This window comes from Phyllobates terribilis, unplaced genomic scaffold, assembly GCF_046119375.1.
Source record: "Phyllobates terribilis strain yellow unplaced genomic scaffold, ASM4611937v1 Scaffold_11__3_contigs__length_659146591, whole genome shotgun sequence".
NCBI classification, from domain to species: Eukaryota; Metazoa; Chordata; class Amphibia; order Anura; family Dendrobatidae; genus Phyllobates; species Phyllobates terribilis.
Genome location: NW_027362771.1, coordinates 349299172 through 349312601, shown reverse-complemented (window position 1 = coordinate 349312601; position 13430 = coordinate 349299172).

Below are 13430 nucleotides of genomic sequence, written 5' to 3'. Positions count from 1 at the left end.
CGTTTCAGTAATGGCGCCAGCATTGGAGGTAAGCACAGGATGTAATTATTTTATGTGGGGCAATATAGTTATTGAGAAGGGGTAGCCAAAGTAGTGGACAACCCCTTTAAAGAGCTTGAAATGGGTTGGATAAAGTCATAGGAGACCTCAGAGTTTTATGTTATACACATCTTTTCATAGGCATTGGAGACTTTGCAGTACTTGTGATTCGCAGCAAACAATTCCCTGCTAATTATATTTTTTTCAAATAATTTGGTTAAATGTCGAATTTGAATATCGAAAGATTTGTTCATCTCTAAACTAAACCCATCAATGAAGGTATTGTGGTAGGTCACTCACTCGGCTGCACACAGAGGTAGACACAGGTACGCCGTCTATCTAAATCTTTGGTTGGTTTATTATATTATGGCATAAACCAACCCTTAGTCCGTGAAAATGAATACAGCCCACTGGGCAAAACAGGAAAAACATAGCAAAAATGGTAACACAAAGAGCACAGTCCTTGCAGTGGCTCCCTTCTGTAGCTTACTTCTTCAGACATTGAACTCTGAATACCTCAGCTGGCCAAGTATTTAAACTACCCCAGACCATACCCTGAGGCGGAGAGATATGGTGAATGGCCTCCCACCCTTCGCAATGGCCATTCACAAAACCACTCCCTTTTACTATATACTTAACCCCTCTCAACAGATAACATGCTGGAGGAAATGTAATGCTTTTAGTTCACTGATGCCAACAGCCTTAGGGAAACATATCTCCCCTCCAGCACTTTACCAGTTACTTTCTCACAGTATGAATAACCATTTTGTGGTAGAAATTGGAAACTCAATATTCAGGAGATAATGGCTTAATATTTTATATACACTGGGTACGGAAAGTATTCAGACCCCTTTAAATTTTTCACTCTTTGTTTAATTGCAGCCATTTGGTAAATTCTAAAAAGTTTATTTTTTTCTCATTAAAGTACATTCTGCACCCTATCTTGACTGAAAAAAAACAGAAATGTAGAAATTTTTGCAAATTTATAAAAAAAAAAAAACTGAAATATCACATGGTCATAAGTATTCAGACCCTTTGCTCAGTGTTGGGTAGAAGCACCCTTTTGAGCTAGTACAGCCATGAATCTTCTTGGGAATGATGGAACAAGTTTTTCACACCTGGTTTTGGGGATACTCTTCCTTTCTTCCTTGCAGATCCTCTCCAGTTCCGTCAGGTTAGATAGGGAAAGGGGGGAAGTGGAGACCTCTTAGTCTGGTCTAGCATCACCCTGTCTCAACTATCGTCCCTATATTGCCTCTTCAGCAATGGCCACATTCGGCGTGCCTCGCCCTACTCTCCCTGCCGTATGGCTATGGCTAGGGATGGAAGGAGATGAGCCCTAGTCAACCTCCACTAAACTCTATAGACAACAAGGATTGACAAAACAGGGGAAATGGCTTAGCTTTAGATGAACTCCAAATAAGCACATGGCCTCAAGCTTCATAGAGGACGAAGTACTGCTCCTGCTAAGCTTCACAAGTAGAAATGGATATAGCCGGCGACTCCCTCTCAGACACACCAGGTATATATACATCCAGGCCAGAGAGCTAATTAGCAAGAGAGAGGTAGCCGCTCGGTCCTAAAGACAGCCTCTTATCTAAGAAGCTGTCTGCAATGCCAAACGTAGAGATCTCCTGCAACCCACTGCAGGGCGACAGTCTGTCACCTCTGACACACCTGTGACATCCACCCCCCTTATGCCAAAGCTTAAGGGAGGATGAAGTTAAGGATCACTGTGTGGAGCCTATTTTTTGGTGACTGCCAGTGATTCTGACATGAGGATAGTTTCACTGAGGACGAATGGCCACGCCGATTCTGTTAGATGGTGCTGCTTGCCATATCACACTCCAGGGCCGGCTCCAGGTTTTTGTGGGCCCTAGGCGAAAGAGTCTCAGTGGGGCCCTTTAACACAAACCACGATTCATGATGCACAGATACCGCAGAGAAATATATATATATATAGCACAATGCCGAAGATTTCACTTCTTACATTACATGACCGATATCTATTGTTAATGCCACAATAGCTCAGAAACCGGCGAATCGCTCCATACAGAATACTGGCCCCCATAAAATGCTCCATACAGGATACTGGCCCTCATATAATGCTCCATACAGGATACTGGCCCCATATAACACTCCATACAGAATACTGGCCCCCATATAGCACTCCATACAGGATACTGGTCCCAATAAAATGCTCCATACAGGATACTGGGCCCCCTATAAAATGCTCCATACAGGATACTGACCCCCATATAACGCTCCATATAGAATACTGGCCCCCTTATAACGCTCCATACAGAATACTGGTCCCCATATAATGCTCCATACAGGATACTGGCCCCCATATAATGCTCAACACAGGATACTAGCCCCCCTATAACACTCCATACAGAATACTGGCCCCATATAACGCTCCATGCAGGTTGTGCCCCCACATAATGCTCCATGCAGGCTGTCCCCACCCCCATAATACCCCACGCAGGCTGTTCCCCCCATATAATGCTCCATGCAGGATGTCAACCCCCTTGTAATGCCCCATGCAGGATGTCAACCCCCTTATAATGCCCCATGCATTATATCACCCCCCCTTATAATGCCCCATGCAGGATGTCACCCTCCCTTATAATGCCCCATGCAGGATGTCACCCCCCCCCCCTTATAATGCCCCATGCATTATGTCACCCCTCCTTATAATGCCCCATGCAGGATATCACACACCCCCACCTTATAATGCCCCATGCAGGATGTCACTCCCCCTTATAATGCCCCATGCATTATGTCACCCCTCTTTATAATGCCCCATGCATGATGCCACACCCCCCCACCTTATAATGCCCCATGCAGGATGTCACTTCCCCCCCATATAATGCCCTATGCAGGATGTCACCCCCCCTTATAATGCTCCATGCAGGACGTCACTTCTCCCCCCTTATAATGCCCCATGCAGGATGTCACTCCCCCCCTTTTAATGCCCCATGCAGGATGTCACTCCCCCCCCTTTTAATGCCACATGCAGGATGTCACACCCCCCCCCCCTTATAATGCCCCATGCCTCCATACATTTAAAAAAATCAAATACTCACCTCACTTCTCACCTGCTGCCGCTGCTCTGGGCTCCAGCGTCGCCGGCGTCTTCTCACTCTGCGCTGTGATGGCTCAGGAGAGGGCGCGGTGTAAAGACGTCACTGCACCCTCTGACCTGATACGTCACAGTGCAGCAGCCATGGAAGAGACCGGAGTTGCTGCGGAGGCACGGGGAGAGGTAAGTATTGTTTCGCCGGCTGCCGGGGCCCTGAGCAAGCGGGACCGCTTCGCTCACGGGTCCTATAGCGTGGCGAAGTGCCCGGGTGCGCCGGGTGCTGACGCCGGCCCTGTCACACTCTCAGATTAGCTACATGGACTGTATCATATACGGGAACTAGATACGTGGATTGTATCATGAACTGGGATTAGATATGCAAACTATATCATGCGCTGGGATTAGATATGCTGACTGTATCACACAATGGGATTAGAAACATGGACTGTATCACGCAGGATAGGTTAGATACAGTGCTCAGCGTAGTGTATCACATTTTTCACACACTATAGGATTTGATACAGACCTCAGTGGAGTGTATCACATGATGGGGTTAGGTACAGGGCTCAGTGGAGTGCATCACATAATGTGATTAGATACAGGGTTCAGCGGATGTAGTTAGATATAGGCCACAGCACTAGTATCAGTATTTGGTCAGTATTTTTTCTCAGGAGTGGGAGCCGAAACCAGGTGAGGAACAATCAGAGAAAAGGTATAACAGAAACAAGTCACCAATTCTGCATTTATCACCCACTCCTGGTTTTGGATCCCACTTCTGAGAAAAAATACTGACTGAATACTGACCAAATACTGAGAGTGAGGCTGTGGCCATACACAGAGTATCACATAGAATGTGATTACGTATAGGGCTCAGAGGAACGTATCCCATATGGGATTAGATGCACGAGTCAGCAAACTGTATCACACATGACGGGATTAGATTCATGGCTCAGTCAACTATGTCATACATGAATTGATTACATGCACGGCTGAGCGAACCATGTCACATGTGATAGATTAGATGCACAGCTCAGCAGACCATGTCACACATAATGGGATTAGTTGCACAGGTCAGCGAACCGTATCACACGTGATGGGATTAGATGCACGGGTCAGTGGACCATGTCACACATAATGGCATTAGATGCACAGTTCAACAGACCCTGTCACGGCACAGTGGACATGATTGGATTTGATGCATGGCTCAGCGGATTGTATCATACACGGTGAGATTAGATGAACGGCTCTGCTCATTCAGGGAAACGCCTTATACAGATGTCTGAAGGAGACTTTACTGCTGACTTCTAATGGATTTTTCAGATGCAGCAGTAAATCCTCATGACAAGTTAAAGAGGGATAAAGGTCGTTCATAATCTGACCTTAAATTCTTCCACTTCTCTTAGTACCGTAAATAAAGACATGACTGCTTGCGACTTGATGTAAAAAATGGCCACAGCAACTTTTTATTAATTTTCAAACCCATTGGGGCGCCCAGCAACCTAGTGCCCCAAACATCCAAACAATGTAAACATTCTAAACATTAAATGACATGAATAGAAGAAGAATCACATTAACCCGCTGATAAATCTGGTCCAGAGGTATATCACCACCTTCCTAATTATTTTCCCTGGCCGCACAGCACCAGTCCAGGGAATGAGGTATTAATCACACCTAGTTAATACCCCTAATTTTCCAGAACCTACGCCCGCAATTAATCCTGGCCTATCACCGAAGTCACCATACTTTGATAGTGTCTTTCACCAAAAAGCTATCACCACTTGACCTCGCCTCTATCCCAGACCTATCACCCCACCACAGACCGACACCGTGACACCTTATGCAGCCCGGAGCCCTTTCCTGCCACCAACACATTGCTTGTTCGATGCCATCCCTCAAACCTAACATCCCCAAATCCGTACCAATGTAATTAAGATGGACTCCTTTTGACCTCATGTGTTCCCCAGAAGGTGTTTCCAGCTCCCTATGCCTGTCACGGGTGTGTTGCCACGAAGATCGTCACGAGTACACAGCCTGACTTCTCGCAGCTGACTTGTTGGTGCTTTGTGTTTCTCGGCAGTGAGGGAGTTAATTCTCTCTCTCTCTCTGGGCTAGATGAGGTCCAGCCTCGCCCAGCTGCAATCAATACTTCTGTAGTTAGACTCCTTCATATACCTGCTGGTCTGTTTGGGAGGTGTCGGTGAAAGCATTTCATTCAGACTGACAGAGCGGATCGTGGTGTTTGGAGTTGCTGAGATAAGTGTATTTGGAAGTGTTTTTTCCCTTTCCTCGCTTTATCATTTATCTCCTTTCCCGTTGGTTTTCCCTCTGTTGTAGTTGAGAAGTTGTTTGTATGCAAGGTGGTTTTGGTTTTTCCCTTGTACTGTCTCGTTCGTCTAAATACTGTGTTTGGGCATATTATTTCTTGTTCCCTTTGGTTGTGATCGGGGTCCTTCTCAGGACTAGATTACTGAGGTGCAGGGATCTTCAGGAGGTAGGGGTTACGCTGGCGGCCTGGACCTCTGTACCTTTAACAGTACCTCCAGGTTGAGGGATTAGTCAGGGCCCCAGCTTAGGGTCAGCTTAGGCCTCCTACCTCCAGTATACAGAGACAGCGTGACATTTTCACCGACCAGCTTAGTTTTTCTCCAGCTACCATGGATCCAGTAGCCGGTCTAGCTCGGCAATTGCAGAGTTTGTCCATGGAGCTGGCGGACGTTAGGTCCAAGGTTTGGCATCCTCAGGAGCAAGCCGGACCAGAACCTAAAGTAGCTCTCCCTGATAGGTTCACTGGGGGGCGGGACAAGTTTTTTGTTTTCCGGGAGGCATGTAAATTGTACTTTCGGCTGCGGCCTCGGTCATCGGGGAGTGAAGAACAAAGGGTTGGAATTGTCATCTCGCTCCTACAAGGGGACCCACAATCTTGGGCATTCTCTCTTCCCCCGGGTTCCCCGACTCTCCAGTCAGTGGATAGGTTTTTCGCTGCCCTGGGACTCGTATATGATGACCCAGATCGGATCTCCCTTGCTGAGTCTAAGTTACGTAGGATCCAGCAGGGAGATCGTCCGGCGGAGGAATTCTGTTCGGAGTTCCGTAGGTGGGCCACGGACACCCAGTGGAATGACCCGGCTCTTAGGAGCCAGTTTTGTCATGGTTTATCCGACAAATTGCAGGATGTGTTGGCACAGTATGACTCTCCCGTGTCTCTGGAAGCCGCTATGGCCCTTGCTATTCGCGTGGACAGACGGCTTCGGGAGAGGTGCGGGATAACTCTACCCCCTGTGATGACTCCACCTCCTACAAGGTCCCCTCATATGGTGGTTCCCCTGGTCAGTCCTGAGGAGCCTATGCAATTAGGAGGGACATCATTTCGGGGGAGGGGACCGGTGGTGCGCCATAAGGCAGGAAGGTGTTTCTTCTGCGGGAGAAAGGGACATTTTATTGGGGGGTGTCCATCCCGTCCCTTGCAGAGTGAAGAGTCGTCGGAAAACTGTTGATCCCAGGTTGTGTGGTGGACGGCAATCTGGGAGTAGGTATTTCGTCCCTAGGTTCGTCTCAGTTTCTCGTACCGGCGGAGGTGGTGGTGGGTACGAGAACTGAGAGGATATCTGTTCTTCTGGATAGTGGGGCCGGGGCTAATCTGGTTGATGCTCGGTTTGCCCGGGTTCAAGGTATGCGGTTGAGTGAGTTGGCTAAACCCATTCCCATATTCTCGATCGATGCCAGGCCTCTCGGGCAGGGAAGTTTTTTGCAAGCTGTGCATGACGTAAAACTTCAAGTGGGGGCAATACATAAAGAACTGTTGTCTTGCTACGTGTTGGAGGGTCTTCCCACTCCTATTGTGTTGGGCCTTCCTTGGTTAGCTAAGCATAACCCGGTTATTAATTGGCAAACCAGGGAGATAAGCCAATGGAGTAAATTCTGTAATAAAAACTGCATGAACACGGTCATTGGTGCGGTTACTCCTTGGGTTTTACCTCCATTTCTGGCGGACTTTGAGGATGTATTCTCGGAGAATGGGTGTCAGGAACTACCTCCTCATCGCGTGTATGACTGTTCTGTAAAACTGCTCCCTGAGGCCAAGTTACCTAAAGCTAGGTTGTATAACCTTTCTGGTCCTGAGAGGCAGGCCATGAAGGATTATATCTCAGAAAGTCTGGCTAAGGGGCATATTAGACCTTCATCTTCACCGGTGGCTGCGGGGTTCTTCTTTGTTAAGAAGAAAGATGGAGGACTACGCCCTTGCCTGGATTTCCGTGAACTTAATCGGATTACGGTCCGAGATCCGTATCCGCTCCCACTTATTCCCGATCTCTTTAATCAGATCGTGGGCGCCAAATGGTTCTCTAAGTTGGATCTCAGGGGGGCGTACAATCTGATTAGGATGAAGGAGGGGGATGAGTGGAAGACGGCGTTTAACACTCCGGAGGGGCATTATGAGAACCTTGTCATGCCATTCGGTCTGACTAATGCCCCGGCGGTGTTCCAACACTTTGTTAATGACATTTTTCGCCGCTTGGTGGGACAGTTTGTTGTCATATATCTGGATGATATCCTAATTTACTCGCCGGATCTGGTGTCTCATCAGGAGCACGTTAGGCAGGTGTTACAGATTTTGCGGGATAATAAACTGTATGCCAAGTGGGAAAAGTGTGTGTTCGCCGTACAGGAACTCCAGTTTTTAGGCTTCCTGGTTTCAGCGTCCGGTTTTCGTATGGACCCTGGGAAAGTGCGGGCAGTTCTTGAGTGGGATCGGCCAGAGAATCTTAAGGCACTACAACGTTTCCTGGGGTTTGCTAATTATTACCGAAAGTTCATTCGTAATTTCTCGTCCATGGTTAAGCCTCTCACTGACATGACTAAAAAGGGGACGGATTTTTCTAGGTGGTCTGACAAGGCTTGTCAAGCATTCTCCTCTTTGAAAAAATGTTTTGCCTCGGCGCCCATACTCATTCAACCTGATGCGTCTCAGCCATTCATTGTAGAGGTAGACGCTTCCGAGGTAGGGGTGGGAGCAGTATTGTCACAGGGTTCGTCCCCTGGTAAGTGGCATCCGTGCGCCTTTTTCTCTAAAAAATTGTCGTCCGCTGAGAGGAATTACGATGTCGGCAATAGGGAACTCTTGGCCATTAAGTTAGCTTTTGAGGAGTGGCGCCATTTTTTGGAGGGGGCAGTTCATCCGGTCACCGTCATCACCGATCACAAGAACCTGCTATATCTGGAGTCCGCGAAACGTCTGAATCCCAGACAAGCTAGGTGGTCATTGTTTTTTACCATGTTTAATTTTGTCGTTACATATCGTCCTGGGTCAAAAAATGTAAAGGCGGATGCCTTATCTCGTAGTTTCCCTGGGGCCGGGAATACGGACGACCCGATTCCTATCCTTCAGGAGGGGGTGGTGGTCTCGGCAGTATGCTCTGAGCTGGAGGAGGAGGTATTGGAGGCTCAGGGGGACGCCCCTGTTGGACCTCCAGGGAGACTGTTTGTTCCAGATCAGTTGCGACAGAAGGTGATCGAGGCACACCATAACTCAGTTTTTGCAGGACACCCGGGGAGTAAAGCAACTGTGGATCTCCTCTCGCGTCGGTTTTGGTGGCCTAACTTACATAAGGAGGTGGTAACTTTTGTCGCGTCCTGTGGGGTTTGTGCGCTCTCTAAGACCTCACATACCCGTCCGTCTGGGGCCCTCTTACCTTTGAAGATCCCGGGGCGTCCTTGGACTCATCTGTCTATGGACTTTATTACGGACCTCCCTCCGTCTTCGGGTAAAACGGTCATACTCGTTGTAGTGGACAGGTTCAGCAAGATGGCACATTTTATCGCTCTTCCGGCTCTCCCTAATGCTAAAACTCTTGCGCAGGTGTTCATTGGGGAGATTGTGAGGCTTCACGGGGTACCCTCCGAGGTGGTGTCTGATCGGGGGTCTCAGTTTGTGTCTAAGTTCTGGAAGGCGTTTTGTGCACGGCGGGGGATGCAGTTGTCATTCTCATCGGCTTTTCATCCTCAGACCAATGGTCAGACGGAACGTATGAACCAGAGCTTGGAGACATATCTCCGGTGTTTTGTGTCAGAGAACCAGGAGGACTGGGCTTCTTTCTTACCTCTGGCAGAGTTTGCTCTTAATAATAGGCGGAGCGAGTCCACTGGTAAGTCCCCGTTTTTTGGGGCATATGGTTTTCACCCCCAGTTTTGTACTTTCAGTGGGGGGGGCTCTTCGGGGGTTCCTGAGGAGGAACGATTTTCCTCATCACTCGCTTCAGTATGGAGAGGGGTGCTGAAGAGTCTGAATACTATGGGGAACCGATACAAACGTATGGCTGATAGGAGGAGAGTGTCTGGTCCGGACCTAAGTGTGAACGATCGGGTATGGTTGTCTACCAGGAATATAAAACTTAAGGTTCCCTCCTGGAAACTGGGTCCCAGGTTCATCGGGCCGTACAGAATCAGTTCTATTATTAATCCGGTGGCATTCCGTCTTGACCTCCCCCCTACGTTTAAAATTCACAACGTGTTTCACAGATCATTACTTAAGAGGTATGTGGCGCCGGTGGTACCGTCACTTTTACCTCCCCCTCCAGTGGTTGTCAATGGTAACTTGGAGTTCCAGGTATCGAGGGTCATTGATTCACGCTTTAATCGCCGGTCCCTTCAGTACCTGGTTCATTGGAAGGGGTATGGTCCTGAGGAGAGGATGTGGGTTCCTGCGTCGGATATTAACGCTGACCGATTAGTTCGGGCCTTCCACACGACTCACCCGGATAAACCTGGCCCTGAGGGTCCGGAGGCCCCTCGTAGAAGGGGGGTACTGTCACGGGTGTGTTGCCACGAAGATCGTCACGAGTACACAGCCTGACTTCTCGCAGCTGACTTGTTGGTGCTTTGTGTTTCTCGGCAGTGAGGGAGTTAATTCTCTCTCTCTCTCTCTGGGCTAGATGAGGTCCAGCCTCGCCCAGCTGCAATCAATACTTCTGTAGTTAGACTCCTTCATATACCTGCTGGTCTGTTTGGGAGGTGTCGGTGAAAGCATTTCATTCAGACTGACAGAGCGGATCGTGGTGTTTGGAGTTGCTGAGATAAGTGTATTTGGAAGTGTTTTTTCCCTTTCCTCGCTTTATCATTTATCTCCTTTCCCGTTGGTTTTCCCTCTGTTGTAGTTGAGAAGTTGTTTGTATGCAAGGTGGTTTTGGTTTTTCCCTTGTACTGTCTCGTTCGTCTAAATACTGTGTTTGGGCATATTATTTCTTGTTCCCTTTGGTTGTGATCGGGGTCCTTCTCAGGACTAGATTACTGAGGTGCAGGGATCTTCAGGAGGTAGGGGTTACGCTGGCGGCCTGGACCTCTGTACCTTTAACAGTACCTCCAGGTTGAGGGATTAGTCAGGGCCCCAGCTTAGGGTCAGCTTAGGCCTCCTACCTCCAGTATACAGAGACAGCGTGACAATGCCTTACAACAATACCACCATTCTTGGACACAAAACGCCCCACCACCTTATTTACTTTTATCCGTGTCTTGTTAATTCTATCCACAGACCTTGCATAACTCCATGTGAACAGAGCCACTATGTCAGACAACACTATAATAATTCCGGGATATTCTGACCACAGCCTTAAAATATCAAATTTAATGTCCCGAATTAACTCCCGAGATGAACGGACACCAACGTCGTTTCCTCCAACATGCAACACGGGGATATCCGGTAGGAGTTTAATTCTGCTATAGTACGACACCTCCGGCAGAACCCTCCCCCACGTCATGCCATGGATACTGATCCACCTGACCGTGGATCTATTCTGCCTGAGCTGTCGACCATCCAGGCGAGCGATCACCTGTAAGGCCCCCGGAAGACATAAGACTGCCCAAGGATCCACACTAAGCATGCACCTACAGCAAAACGAGATAATCAAGAGAAAATTAGGAACATCGATTATCTCATGCGAACAACAAATTCCAACTTTCATACACCATCTGATGAGGATGCACATATAACCTAAACCGCGATGACTCCCACTGCCCAATTCTGCGAATCATCTCGTCACCCAAACCCCAACGAGAAGCCTCTGTTGCCGCACCGATCATAAATGAATGTGACCCATATTCTCCCGGCTTCTCTCCAAACTGGGGCAAACATTCTCTAAATACTGCTATAAATTGATATTTTGACAAGTAGGAACCATCCTTGTGTTTTAGGAGTGCCCTCGGCCCACCACCCCTACAATCTAAAAACCGTATTACTCCCACAACTGGGCACACCGCCTGCTTCGGAATTGCATACAACACAACCAAATTACCACGCCCCACTTGATCTGTTTTTGACCCCCGTAAAAACATTCTACCCTGTCCTCTAACAGACCAACTTTACTTACCAACAGCCCTCCTACCGCTAACCTGGATGAGCTAACCAGCTTGCTGATTCGAAATGCTCCAAAAAAGGCTAAGACAAAGGAAGCAGTGAATAACCGTACCTCATATTCCGAAAAACAAATTGCCTGTTGGCGACCCAACAATTTGCCCAACAAATCAAAGGACACCGGCCATCTCTTATCCCGACTGTACACACCTCTTCAATAACCTCTAAGCGCCTGTCTCAGTAGAAAGTCCTTTGTCATATCACTTGCCCCTTGCAATTTAAACCAGAAGGCTAATGCCACCAATCTCTGTCCCACTGCCGATGCCGACTTTCCAGCCACAAAGTCCTTGCTCACAAAAGTCAGTACTTGAAACAACCTGTTTTTGTAACTTGACCCAACTTCTGCCTCAACCTCACCTTCCTCCCATTCCATCCAAATTTTTTTGTATCTGTTTCACATGGCTACAGTTACTGAATGTCTAATTAAATTGGAAATCACATCGTTACTAGTCACCACAGCCATTCGGGACATTTTCCACCCCTCTCGTCCGGCCCTGGAACCAGCCTCTGAAACCTGTCGAACTGGAAATGAGACAATGCACCAGCCACATCATTTGACACACCTGGCACATGTTTTGCAACTACAAACACATTCCATTCCAAACACCACACACCAAATGGCGCAAATATGCCACCACCGGAAGTGACTTTGCCGAGAGCGTATTTATCGCATAAACCACTAACAGATTGTCACAATGAAAACACGCCTTTTTTCCCACCAGCTCTGACCCCCACAGCTCCATTGCTACAATGATTGGAAACAGCTCCAGAAGTGCTAAAATCCTTACCAAGCCTGATCCATGCCATTCTTCCAGCCACCGCCCATTGTACTTCTCTAAAAAGGAATCCCAAACTCCCAGATCCACTTTTACTTCCTGTGTTATATGAACGAAATGGTGCGGGGAGGTCTTTCCCACCATCGCCACAGTCAAGCGCCTAGAAAAAACCCATTGGCATAATCCGGCAAGCAAAATTCAGCTTACCCAGCAATGACTGCACCACCTTCAAACGCACTTTTTTGCCTGTTTCAATGCACCCATTGACAATTGCAAATCACACAATATGTCCTCTGAAAGCCTGCATTCCATTGCCACAGAATCAATCTCTATGCCAAGGAAATGAATGACCATCGCTGGGCCTTCCGTTTTTCCCGTCGCCAATGGGTCCCTAAACTCAGCCACCACCTCCTTTAACGCAAACAATAACTTTGAACAAACTGCTGGCCCAGCTGGGCCCACGCAAAAGAAGTCATCCAAATAATGGATCAATGATGGGATACCTGAGACATCTCCCCAGAGGGTCCCCGAGGGGGCTCTTGGATCAACCTCTCCCCCCACTTCTGAACTCCTGGGAATAACGCTCCGGCGGCCGTGACCTCCGAGCATGCACAGCAGGGGCAGACGAGCTTACCGCCACCACCGATGGGGACAAGCATGCCGACTGGATCGTCTGCTGAACAGTCTGGGCTCCATGGACTGCGGAGGCAGCCCGCACCATCTCCAGCAGCGTCACCAGGTCTGTCATTTCTGTCCTGTGTGACCTGTGTGACCTGCTACAGCTGTGTCCTTGACGCAAGAGAGGGTAAGCAAACCCCTTCTACTCTTTAAATAGCCCCATTTTTACCCTGCCCCTAAATCCACACCCATCAATCAGGCTTCCTGCACTTACACCAGGCAGAATTCCCCATGCCTACTTTCCAACCTTTAACCCTATCACTCCCACCCTCTAAAGATGTCATGAGGCCCGAACACCTTATGGGTTCCCTGGCCCTTCTTTCTGACGTCCCTGCACACACAGAAATCTGAATGACGCGTTACACTGCAAGTCATTGTTTAGCGCACAGTAGTGTGAAGATTACACTTCTGTGCTCTGAACACTGCGGTTACAGTGGCGGTGAACACA